The 12,345-nt window shown below is 41.9% G+C and overlaps 1 protein-coding gene across 1 annotated transcript in view; it reads right to left on the bottom strand.

Moving 5' to 3' along the window:
- RAB30 (RAB30, member RAS oncogene family) overlaps nucleotides 1-11,884 on the bottom strand; it is an 89,515-nt gene extending 77,631 nt beyond the window's left edge. Inside the window, exon 1 of the mRNA XM_015244671.3 lies at nucleotides 11,642-11,884. The gene's annotated coding sequence lies outside the window, so the exon portion shown is untranslated. The remainder of the gene's footprint in view (nucleotides 1-11,641) is intronic.
- Between the last annotated feature and the right edge of the window lie 461 nt (nucleotides 11,885-12,345).

The following is a 12,345-nucleotide window of genomic DNA, read 5'->3' as shown; positions in this document are numbered from 1 at the left end:
GGTCCATCATTGTAAAGTTACTCTCGCCTCCTTTGTAATTAAGAAGTACCTTGTGAGGAGATACTTCAGTCCAGGCTTCTCTGCCATGGATGAGGAATCTGAGGCTCAGAGAAAAACGCCAGAACGCAAATTCAAACTCCAGGTTATAGGCTTCCATATGCAGGATTCTTCTAAAGCATCCCACTGCCTCCTAGACCAGTTACCAATGGCTAAAGCAGCCTTGTCTAATGCCTTCACTGTGTGCACAGGGGAAACTAAAGTGGGGACGTCATGGCCCACAGAATCCTGGTACTTCCTCTGGTCTTAAAAATGAACACAGTCCTAACCACCCTGTCTCTAGGGCTGCTTCTAAAATGCAAGAAACCCTGAGGCCAGCACTTCACACCCAAGCCCCTCACTCTCTCGGCAATGACCAAAGAGAGCACTCAAGGAAGAAAAGTCAGCCGGTACCAAAAAGCAGACGATGTAAATGTGTATCAGGACACTAGGCTGAACAAGGAAAACCTGAAGTCATCCCTCCACTAAGGCCATCTTGCCACATCCTGACCCTTCAGCTGGTCATCTGAAAGTTTTCTTTTGGGGCTGTTGTTTACCTCTAATTTTTTATAATTTTCTTTTATTCTGAAGTAGATATCATATTGGTAACACATTCATATGGGTCAAAACACCTTGTGATATACCCACTAGGATGGGTATGATAAAAAAAAAAAAGATAGGTAATAACAAGTGTTGGCAAGGACATGGAGAAACTGGAACCCTCACATATTGCTGGAGGGAATGTAAAATGGTGCAGCTGCTTTGAAAAACAATTTGGCAGTTTAAACACAAAGTTTCTAGTTCAAATACAAAGTTTCCAGTTCAAACACCAAGTTTCCAGTTGACCCAGCAATTATACCCCTAGGCACAGATGCAAACTGAATAAAAACAAATGTCCAATTAAAAACTGTATGCAAATATTTATAACAGCATTAGTCACAGCAGCCCAGAAGTAGAAACAACCCAATGTCCATCAAGTGATGAATGGATAAGTAAAATACTGTATATCCACACAGTGGAATACTTGGTAATAAAACAAGAATGGAGTACTAATCCAAGGGACAACAGGGATAAACCTTGAAAAGATTATGCTAATAAAAGAATCCAGTCACACAAGACCTTATAGTGCCCTGATGCCATTATATGAAATGTTCAGAATTAGGCAAGTTTATAGTAGAATAGTGGTTGCCTGGGGCTGGGAGGCCAGGGTGAGGAAGATAGCAAATGACTGCTAACGAGTACAGGGGTTCTTTTGGGAATGATAGAAATATTCTAAATTGATTGTGGTGATGACTGCAAAACTCTGAATATATGAAAAACCAATGAAGTGTATGTACAGTTTAAATGGGTGAATTATGTGATGTGTGAATTATATCTCAATAAAGCAATTTTTAAAAGACAGCGTTATACAACACAGTAAATCTTAAGGAATCTCACTACACTCACACACCTCACACTCACTCCTACTGCCCTCTACCAGTAATCGTTATGTTATTTTATATTCTTCCAGGATTCCTTTGTGCAAATTCATGTATTTTCTCATCCCCACTTCTTTCACAAAATAAGCACTTCTTCTGCACCATCCTTCTTTCACTTAGTATATCCTTGGAGATCTTCACATAGCGGTACTTAGAGAAACCCTAATTCTTGTCTGTAGTTTAACAGCTTTCCCTTCTGTGAACATACCCATTTATTTAACCAGTTTCCCACTTACGGTTGTTTCCAACCATTTGCAGTTAGCAACAATGACGCAATGACCGTGCTCTCTTTTTAACTTGGTTCCTCGGGTGACATTGTGCTCCTGGACAGCCAGGAGACAGGACCAATAGCAGGAAGCACTTTAGAGTTAGTCGGCACAGGGTCTGTATCTGGCCTTCTCTGCTGACTAGCTACAAGACTCTGGGAAAGTTACTTGTATTTTCTAAGCCTTAATTTCCTCACTCTGTAAAAATCCTACCTACTTTTCAGGTCACTCCTGGGGCTAAATAAGATAAGACAGGCTCCCCTTGGCCAAATTTGGGATAATTTTTTTATCAAAAAGCATAAATGTGGGGGGAGGGGAGGCAGAAATTTGGTAAGGGATTGTAACACATTGGGGAGAAAAAGAATCCAGGGGTCCAAGAGATAATTAAATAAATAAATAAATAAATAAAAAAGAAGGGAGCCAAAAGCTAATCTATCAGAACAATGCCAGGAAACAAACATAGAAGGAAAGAGAATTAGGAAATCATCCTTTTATAGATATTAACTGACCTAGGCCAGGATTAGCAATAGGTGCTTAAACCACTGGATGCAAGTTGTTGAGGAAAGATGTCCAAACAATCTCAAAGTATCATCCCACAAATAATTTTATTAATTACAAAGAGAAAAGGGTACCTTTACAATGCAGAGATCAAGCAATACCACCTCATCCAAATGCAAACCTCCCGTCACTAGCGAAGTGGCAAACTGACATTATATGTCACGTAATGGGACAAAAGGGGAGGAGTGTGGCATCACATGTGGGGAATTCTTACCGCAAATGTTAAGCCTGAGTCTAAGAATGAGAAAACAGTCAGACAAATCCTATTTACAGCCTACAAAGTGGCTTGGAATCTTTAAAAATTCAATGTTATAAAGACAAAAAAGGCAGGGGAACTTAGCAACATTAAAGGAAACTGAAGAGACACAACTACATTGTGTAAGTAATCCTTGACTAGATCCTGGGTCCTCCACACACACCCCCAAAAGTTATAAAGGACATTGGAACAACTGGGGAAATCTGAAAAATATTGTTTCAGTGTAATGATATTGTGGTTACAGCAGCAAATGTCCTTATTCTTTAGAGATATATGCTCCAGTGCTTAGAGATCAAGTGTTGTGGTGTCTGCAACTCACTTTTAAGTGGTTTAGAAAAAAAAAAAGTGAATGTGTGTGTATGTGTGTACATGTGTGCAGGCAGAAAGAGAAAGCAAATAAACCTAGATGAAGGGTCTAGGGTGTTCACTGTAACATTTTTGCAATTTTTCTATATGTTTGAAATGTTTCAAAATAAGTTGGGAAAAAAAATCAAAGCATGTAAACCATTTGGCACCTACTGGGTGCTATGATATTTCTCGTCACAGTTGCACCTCAGTAGATCTACAGAAAGCTCCTCCTCCTATGCATAGAGGGAGAATAAGCAAATCAAAGTAAATGCCTCCAGCCGGCCAATCCTGCCTTCATAAACTTTATACTTTTGATCAGAAGGTAAAGCAAAAACAGGAAGCAACTGGAGATGCAGAAAATCTACCTACCTGCACATTTTTTTTATTTTATGATAAATTTTCTTTATGAAAAAATAACACTGGATTGATAGAAAAAGAGGAGTACTGAGTACTGATTCTGTCCTAGACACAATTTAAGTGGTCTTACCTAGTTATTCTAATGATTCTAGGAAAGGATAGAGGAAAACTATTGATTGAAAGTAAACCATGGTACTAACCAATATATATACAAAATAAACAAGTTTACACTGTATAGCACAAGGAGCTGTATTCAATATCTTGTAGTAACATATGGTGAAAAAGAATATGAAAACAAATATATGTGTGTTCATGTATGACTGAAGCACTATGCTGTACACCAGAAACTGACACATTATAAACTGACTATACTTCAATTTTATATATATATATATAAAGAAAGTAAACCACGTACTAGCAAAGATTGCATGCTCTGTATATTGGTAGACATTTTAATACTCAAAACAATGCATGAAATGGTTTTATTATTCCTTCTTAAGATAAAATAACTGAAGAAAGTTAACCTGCATGAAACCAGTAAATAAACTTACGGCTCTCTGATAACTAAGCTTTATGTTTAAGCCTCTCAACACCATTTTGCCAAGGATGCAAAATTTTTTTAAGTTAGGTAATTTTTAAAAACAAAACAGTAAGTTGCTTAACCTCACTAAGAACTGTTTCCTCACTCATACGGAAAAATGGAGCTACATTCGACCACCAGGTTGAGAGAATAAGACAGCATACATACTACATCTTTGTAAAGCATATCTTATTGAAGATTCTCATTAAAAGATATTAGTCTCCTAGAATAAAAGTGGAGAAGAAGGAAAGCTCCTGGCTGGTTCTACTTTTGTTTCCCTATCAGAACACTCAGCACAGGGATTTGCACGTAGCTTAAGCTGACAAACACTGGATGAAGACGTTAACAGTAAGGTATTATGGGACAGAATGCCTAAGGACAGTCCTTTGGGCTACAAATGCCATTGGAATTAAAGGAAAGATTAATATGAGCTGGTCCAGTCACAGACAGCAGCACCTTAACAACATAAAGTTGCCAAAGCCCTATTGTACACATTATCTCATTTAAGCCTCACAATAACCCCCACTTTAGAGATGAATCAACTGAGGCCTGAAAAGTTAAATGAGCCATCTATCCCACAGCTCATATTTGTGTTTGCTCCACCCAGCCACAGAAGAATGAAAATAACTGGCTAAAAGAATGGAAATAATCATAGCTTGGTGATCACAGGGTTTCCAATGGGACAGGTTGAGTCACCAATGGCCACTCCTAAACTCAGGCCTTTTCTACAAAAAAATGCCAGAAATCTGCCTTCTGGGATTCCTTCTGTTGATATTCAGAAAGATGAACAATCAGGCCTTTTAACTACCTGCTTCAGATATTAAGAATGGTACTTAAATTCCCCTTTCGTGTGTGGTTGTGTGACTGACATGGAGAGGAAGTGAGCAGAAGAGGTTATTTTCATCTCGAGATTGATGGGGTCTGCATTTCAGTGAAGTTAACCTTAACTCCAAAATTACTTTTTTCTGAAGGATTTTCTGGGGAAGAGTCTTGGCTGCTTTATTGTTTTGATTCACTTTTTAAAAAATTGTGCTGTGTTGCAGACAAGGATAAAATATTTTCTCTCTTCCAGAGGTTTCCATGTTATTTACACATCAACCTTTACTGCAGCCAGCACAAAAACCAGCAGGAACGCAAATTCCATTTTGGCCCCCTTTCTGTCCACCATCACAACTTCCTTCCCTTAGTAAGAGAGGGTAGCCCAAGTAGCTAAAGGACTTGGCAAAAGTACATAGAAATGGCACTGTCAAAGATGGCGATGAGAATTTAAATCAGGGGGCAGTTAAAGGGAACCTGTTCATGCCCTTTGACCCAGCATTTCCAACCCTAGAAATAAATCCTACAGAAATGTTCCCATGAGGTCATTACAAAAGGATGCATGCTCAAATGCTCACCGCAGCAGTGTCCAACAGCCACTAAAAAGGGTAGCCTAGAACCTGCAAATACACGGGGCAAATGCACAAAATATGTTAAGTAAAAGAGAGCAAGCAGAATATGTACTATAATAATGTCATAAGCATAGGGGTGGGGGGAACTGACAGGGATACACACTGAAATCACAACAGCTGACTATGTAGGGTGGAATTAAGGGGAACTTTTCCTTTGTAGTTCATTGTGTATTTCTGTGATGAATTTTGATTAATCTTATGTCTAGAATCAAAAAACTAATTTAAGATATATATTTATGTCCTCTTTTCCATCCTTCCCTCTTCACTTTGCAAACAGCTAGTTCCACCTGCATTACTACCTCTAGATATAAAGAGTGCCAGCTGTAGAAGTTTGCACTCTTAGGGAATGACAGGATCGTGGTTAGAAAGGACAGAAAAGATCACTTACAATATCCCCCAACAAAGGGTATTCCAGTCCACAGGCTGACTCACTACTTGCAGTGACCAAGAACATCACTATCGTCTGAAGAACGCCTTGATGTCTTCTAGCTCTGCTGTGACCTGCCTAAAGACGACAATCAGGAACCGCAACTGATCCAGACACCAGTATCCACAACATGTCAGCCTAAGCAGACGGAATGATTATCACATCCAAGAAAACGGACATTGTTACCGATTATCTCCTATGCAGCTCCCATTCAAATTTCCCCAATTGTGCCCCTAGTGTCTTTCATAGCTTTTTTTAAAAGTCCAGGATCCAATCAGGGGTTGCATGTTGCATTTAGTTGTCATAGCTCTTTAATCTCCCTTAATCTAGATCAGTCCCCCATACATTGTTTTATTTTGTTTTCTTTCTCTGTCATGACATTGACATTTTCAAAGATCGCAGGCCAGCTGTTTTGCAGTATGTCCCACAATCTGGATCTGCCTGTTTCTTTCCTCATGATTAGATTTAAGTTAAACATTTCTGGCAAGAACTCTACCTTGGTAATGTTGTGTACTTCCCATTGCATCAAGTTGTCTAGTTACACTGAGTTATCTTTTTCTTCACTGGGTCACTGTGGGTACTAAGAAAGCATCAGCCAATAAATAAAATATTGAAAACAATAAATAAATATAATGTCAAAAAACAGCTCCCATGAGCACCAGCCATCCCAGGCATAGTGCCAGACATTTTGAAATATATTATCTCATTTAAGCCTCATAACAATCGTGCAAAGAAACAGAGGTTCAAAGAGGTTAAGTCACTTGCTAGAGGACACATATGTAGTGATAGAAAAATGTGCATATGAACATGTGAACTTATCACACATACACACACAAACACACACACTTTAACATATGATCTCCCGGGTTCATGAGGATCCCTGAAGATCCTCCAAGGACAAGTAAAGAAGCCCTACCTTAGACGGACGAATCTTGAGAAGGCCTGCCTAGCTTTCAAGGATTGGATTCCCATGCAGAAGAAACTGAAAACAAAGTCTCTGTGTTCCATATAAAATTCTTCCACACTTGGAAATCTTATTTGGAGATGGGCCACATTTCTACTGTGGCCAAGAAAATAGGGCAATCGTCCTATAAATTATTATAACATTCTGGTGTTTGTTTGTCTTGTTTTTTACTACTCTGCAACAAAATGAAAAAAAAATAAAAATAAAGACAATGTAGGGAATTTTTCATAAAGCTAAATATATTTTGAATTTTAAAATGATGCTTTTTCTGCAACTTTTGATATTAAATGCCTTTTATTTCATGAGATAAAGCAAAGGAGGACATATTTTTAAAATATCTTTACTATGGAAAAATAATCCTTAGCAGCAAGGTTTTTATCTCACACAATTTTATCTTATTTTTTTGTATTTTTATTTATCTATAAAATTCAAAAGTCTGAAATGCACTGATTCAGGGAACTCTATACAATCAAAATTATTTTTGAGAAACTAACTGGAATAAAGGAAGTTCAGCCTCAAAAGAAACCAGATCTGAAATATTTCTGAATTTCCCCTGACAGTCATTCACAAAACATCTCAAAGGCTGCAAGTCTCCTCAGAGTCAGGTCTCCTCATTTCAATGTATTTGTTAAAAGCATTTCACATTTTATATTTGCATTGCTAACTGGCATCTTCCAATGCGTTGCTATTTCCTGCTTTTGAATGGGCCCTTATGACTTAGGCTAGTTTACTCAATCGACAAACATCCAAATTCTCCAGTTTGTGCAAAGTGCTCTATTAGGTGCCTGGGAACCCACTCTGGAGAGTTTTTTCCACTGTCCCCGTGTCTCAGGTCAAAGATCACCTACCACCTTGTGAACACCGCCCCATCCCATCTCAGTAAAGAAGCAAAAAAGCCTCCCCTGGGGCTATGCTCTCCAGGCATCACTTACAGACCTCTCTGTCAGTGATTATTGATGTTTCTCTCCCTCACCTGAGTGAATTTTTCCAAAGCAAACACTATCTTATTCAATGCTGTATTCCGAGCACAGCACACATATAGCTGGTGATCAGTATAAATTAGTGGAGTAAATATATCTTACAGATGAGGAAACTAAAGCTCAGAAAAAGAATATGTGTCAAACATCATACAGCTAATAAATAAGTAGTACTCAGTCTTTGAAAGCCTCACTAGAGCGCTCCTCCCTTCCACCATGGTGCATCCTACACACGGACAAGGTGAGTGAGAGAAAGAACTTAGACGTACGTCTTTCTGGAACCTCAAACTCAGTATGTCCAAAAGTCTCTCCTTCTCAAAAAAACAAACAAACAAAAATCTGGTCCCCAACCACTGTTCTCTTTCTCTAGTAAGTGGCATCTCCAGTGGCTCAAGGAAAAACTCATGTCACCTTGACTACGCTCATCTTTTCCCTATCCCCACAACCAATCAATCAACCATCTCATCAACTATAATCTTCAAACTTCATGTCTCTCCAATCTCGTCCCTTCTCCCCAAGCCCCCTGCCACCACCCTAGATCCAAGTCACCACCACTGAGCAAGAAGCCTACAAAAATTACTTGCTACTTCATCTCACGTTCACTTCGGCCAATTCTCTCCCATCTCTTCTCCACCTAACAGCCATGGTGATGTTTCTAGTATCATTCTGCCTGCATGTGTAAGTCATCTAGCTAATTAAAGCCCTTCACTTAGAGTAACGACCAAATTCACCTGTGGTTCAGGAAACTGCCCACTCTCTAGACTCTGTCCTCCTCTCCAGCCTCAATTTTCTTCATTCTGGTCTCTCTCCTCTTGCTCTGCCCCCTTATAGTGACTAACCTTTTAAATACTCATAGTCAGCACGCTTTCCTTTGTACTTTGAACACGCAGTTACCTGGTCAGAAACCCTCTGTCCCCCTCTCAGCACCACCCACTGACATCCTAAATTACTTCCACTTACTCTCCAAGTCTCTTTAAATGTTACTTCTTACAGGAAGGCTTCCGGATTCCCCCAGACAAGAGAAGCACACCACATTAAGCACACCCATCCCACCTTGTAGTACATCTCCTTTGGCCATAGCACTTGCAATTACTTCTCCAATGACTCTCTCCCCTATTAGAACATAAATTCCGTGAGGGCAGGGGGAGCTTCCCTTTTCACTGATGTATCCAGTCTTGGAACACAGTAGCTGCTCATAGTATCTGTTGTCAGAAGGACAGGCTGGGGCTATAACATCAGGCCAAGTAAACCAAGGACCAAGGATCCTTATCCTTTTGCAAAAGATTTAAACTGAGGGAGAAAGAAATGCATAGTTATTCAAGGTCACAGAGACAGTGGGCCAAATCTAACCTTCCCTTCAGCTCGTTTCTATTTCCTCAAACAACAAAAAGCCTGGGTAGGAGATGGAGCAACTGAGAAAAAGAAACAGGAATGAAGGCGATAAGAGAGGTGGATGATGAGAGCTTCTGAATCTGCCTGTCACACTAGTTGCCTCCAGATGGGCAGCAGTTAGACTCTTCACGCCTAGAGAAGCACAGCCGTTACACAAATAAACATAACCACCACCACGCCCTCCTCCTTAATAGTTGGCGTATGAAACAGCAAACTTCTTTCATCTGCAAAGGAGAAGAAACTACAGGAGGGAATACTATTGTTGCTCCAAGCAACTTCCAAAAAAAAAAAAAACAAACCCCATATGGGTAGTCTGGCCACCTGGACTGCTCCTCAGCCATCAACAGGGAAGGGAAGGGTTGGGACATTTCCCACCATTTACTGAACCAGAGAAAGAAAAAAAAAAAGAAAGCATATTAAATGAGGCAAAAGCCGCTATTCAAAGTCTACTTATTCTTTGGGAATTATGAGAACATTCTGTGTAGGGCATTTAAAAACCTTGCTAACCCACTGTCAGTTCTTAACACAGGTACCAATGAAAGGAAAAGTGACATGAGCTCAACTGCAACAGTTCACTGCCCACGTGCTGTTAGGGACAAATTATGTCTGTCACAGAAGCCACAAACCAGGCCCAGGGGTCAGGCTCATTGCCGTTCATCCTACCAAGCACCAACTGCAAGAAAAAGAAAAGGCAAAGCCTCTTCAATAAGGACTCTGTAGGATAAATATTCACACAGTCTGATTCACCCTGGAGTTTCTGGGTGCAGTAGAGAAGGGACAGGAGGGTATTCAGACAGACTGTAAAGAGATTTAGAGAAAGAGATGTGCTATCCCAGCAAAAACAGGGAGATTTTGAAACACAGAGGAAAAATGAGCATTGCAAATGGAGAGAAAGGGAAAGAACCCGAAAGAACTTCAAGAAACAGAGGGGTGGGGAAAGGAAGAAGGGGGTGGGGGGTGGGTAGGGTGTTCAGAAAAGCAGGCTGTAAGCAACAGAGTGACAGAGAGAGAGGCAAAGCCAGGCAGTCCATCTTTTCCCAAATCCCAAAGCTGCTCATTGCATCCCAATAAATCACCTTACTACAAAGCCCATACAATGGACTGTCCTTTGCATTCAGTAACAAGCAGCATTTAACGAAGCATCACCCAGCTGCAACTTTGGAGATGTAACGGTGGTCTGAATTAAAAATCAACAAAATTGGTTCAGCAGCAGAAGACAACCAGTAATGACTTTCCCCCATTGCCTGACTTGGCTATGAAAAGCTTTGGCATTTTGGAGTTAAGCATAAAACACTCTGGCATTTCTCCTTTTGACATTCCAGGAGGGGGTGTGGTTGACCCTAGGTCCATTCATTTCCAAGGTTGTACATCTCTCAGCTAAGACTGGCCCCATCTGTTCTGGAGTCAGCCAGCTGTTTATTTCAAAATAACATATTTATTGCACTAATGATCCTAATAACTCTTACAAGAGAGCCAACACCATACAAGTCAGAATGCTCCCTGTCCCATTAAACGTGTCAGTTTGTTTAAAAACAGAACCAAAAAGCCCCCCAAAACCCAAATAAACAAACAAAACCTCTACTATGCTCCTTGGTTTCCCTGTCCAGGATCACTCTTCCATGCGTACCTTTCAGTAATGGCAAATGAAGGTTAAAAGCGCTTCCAACTTTTCTTTTCTCTAATGCGTAAATTGAACCCGGGTGTCCCTAATGATTCCTTCTCCAAACCGTTATTTGTGACTGGTGACTGTGCCTCAGGAAACAGCAGCTCATTATGGTACCATTGCCAGTGGCAAGGAGCCTATTGCAATGTAATTTAAAACACTCAACACAAGCACAAATCTGTCGGCTTCACTTCCAAACAATTCTGAAATCCTGCAGTCGGGAGAAGAAAACACTTAACAAAAATGCTGCTTCTAGCAGCCTTAGAAAACCTTCCCCAGACACGTGAAATGTTTCTAACTGGCACGGAGTGCACCATTAAAGGACACCGTCACCTCAAATCAGCAGAAAAGGCGAGACTAACGACGTAGACACACACACATATAATAAAGCCCCACAAAACTTAACCTACTCAGAAGAAGCACGCTCGTCTTAAAAATGAATAGTGTGTGCTCGCTCAAGAGACATAGAAATGTTCCAAAGTAGTGCGACCACATTAAATCACTGTCTCCATTTCTCCCCACGCCATCACCCCTTCCCACTCAAATCGCAGCACTCGGGCCGTTATGTGACAGGACTGCAGTCCCCCACCTCTGCCTGCTTCTGATTTTCCAAGAGCATTTCCCAACATCCTCCCCAGCCCAGCCCCCTCTCCTAGGCTCCAAAAAGGTTGAGGGGAGTTGCGAGGGCACTGGCAGGCATTGGTCCTCCGGCGGGGGAAGGTTGCTGGAGTAGTTCTTTGCAGTGACCCAAATTGCACAGAGCTTTTTGCTTAGCAGCGCTTGCGAGCACCTCCCCAATCCTCCCACCCCCATGTTCCCGAAAGAAAGCCTTGAGAACTCAGCGGGAGGAATAACTTGGTAGAACCATTTGAATAAATCACTTCAACTCACCTGGTTTGGGATTTTTCTCCCCACCCCAGGCATAAACAGAAAGGATGTGAGAATGAATCACACACGCAAGGGAAGGTGTTGCGATGTCCTAAGTCCAAGGGCTGGAGTCAGTTCCTGCCCTGGTGCGGCTGCTACTCGTAGCTCAGCTGGAGCGAGCGGCAATCGCAAGCCTGGCAGCAGCAGCAGCGGCAGCAGCAGCAGGGGGGTGGATAGACCGTAGCACAATGAATGCAGTAGGGTTTTTGCAATGACATCATCCCTCTGTCCAAAGGGCCCCAATAGCCATGCTCAGGGGCGGTGCCTTCTGGGAGTTGTAGTCTCCTCACGGCCTGGCGGGACACCGAGGCTATCGCCGGAACTACAATGCCCAAAATGCGCCAAGGTCGGACGCGTCCAAAGCGGGCGAAGGGAGCGAAGGTGACTTGGCCGCCATGTTAGGACTGCCGGGACGAGTCCGCGGAGCCGGCTGAGGTTTTAGGGAGCGCCGGAGCCGAGTTGTGGTGCAGGGGGGACGGTGAGGAGCAGGACAAGCCAGTGGGAAAGCCTGGGTTCCGAATCGGGGGGCCAGGGGGATGGGGTGGAGGCGGCATCTGGGGACGGAGCAGGGCGCGTGCGGCTGGTGGCGGCATCAGAGGCCGAGTGGGCCTGGGCTGCACGGCCCTGCAGCGGTTGCGGAGTCCCTTCTACGCCTCTTGCTCGGTTCT

The sequence above is a fragment of the Vicugna pacos genome, chromosome 10 (assembly GCF_048564905.1).
Source record: "Vicugna pacos chromosome 10, VicPac4, whole genome shotgun sequence".
In the NCBI taxonomy this organism is placed as follows: Eukaryota; Metazoa; Chordata; class Mammalia; order Artiodactyla; family Camelidae; genus Vicugna; species Vicugna pacos.
This window is presented reverse-complemented; position numbering and strand designations above follow the sequence as displayed.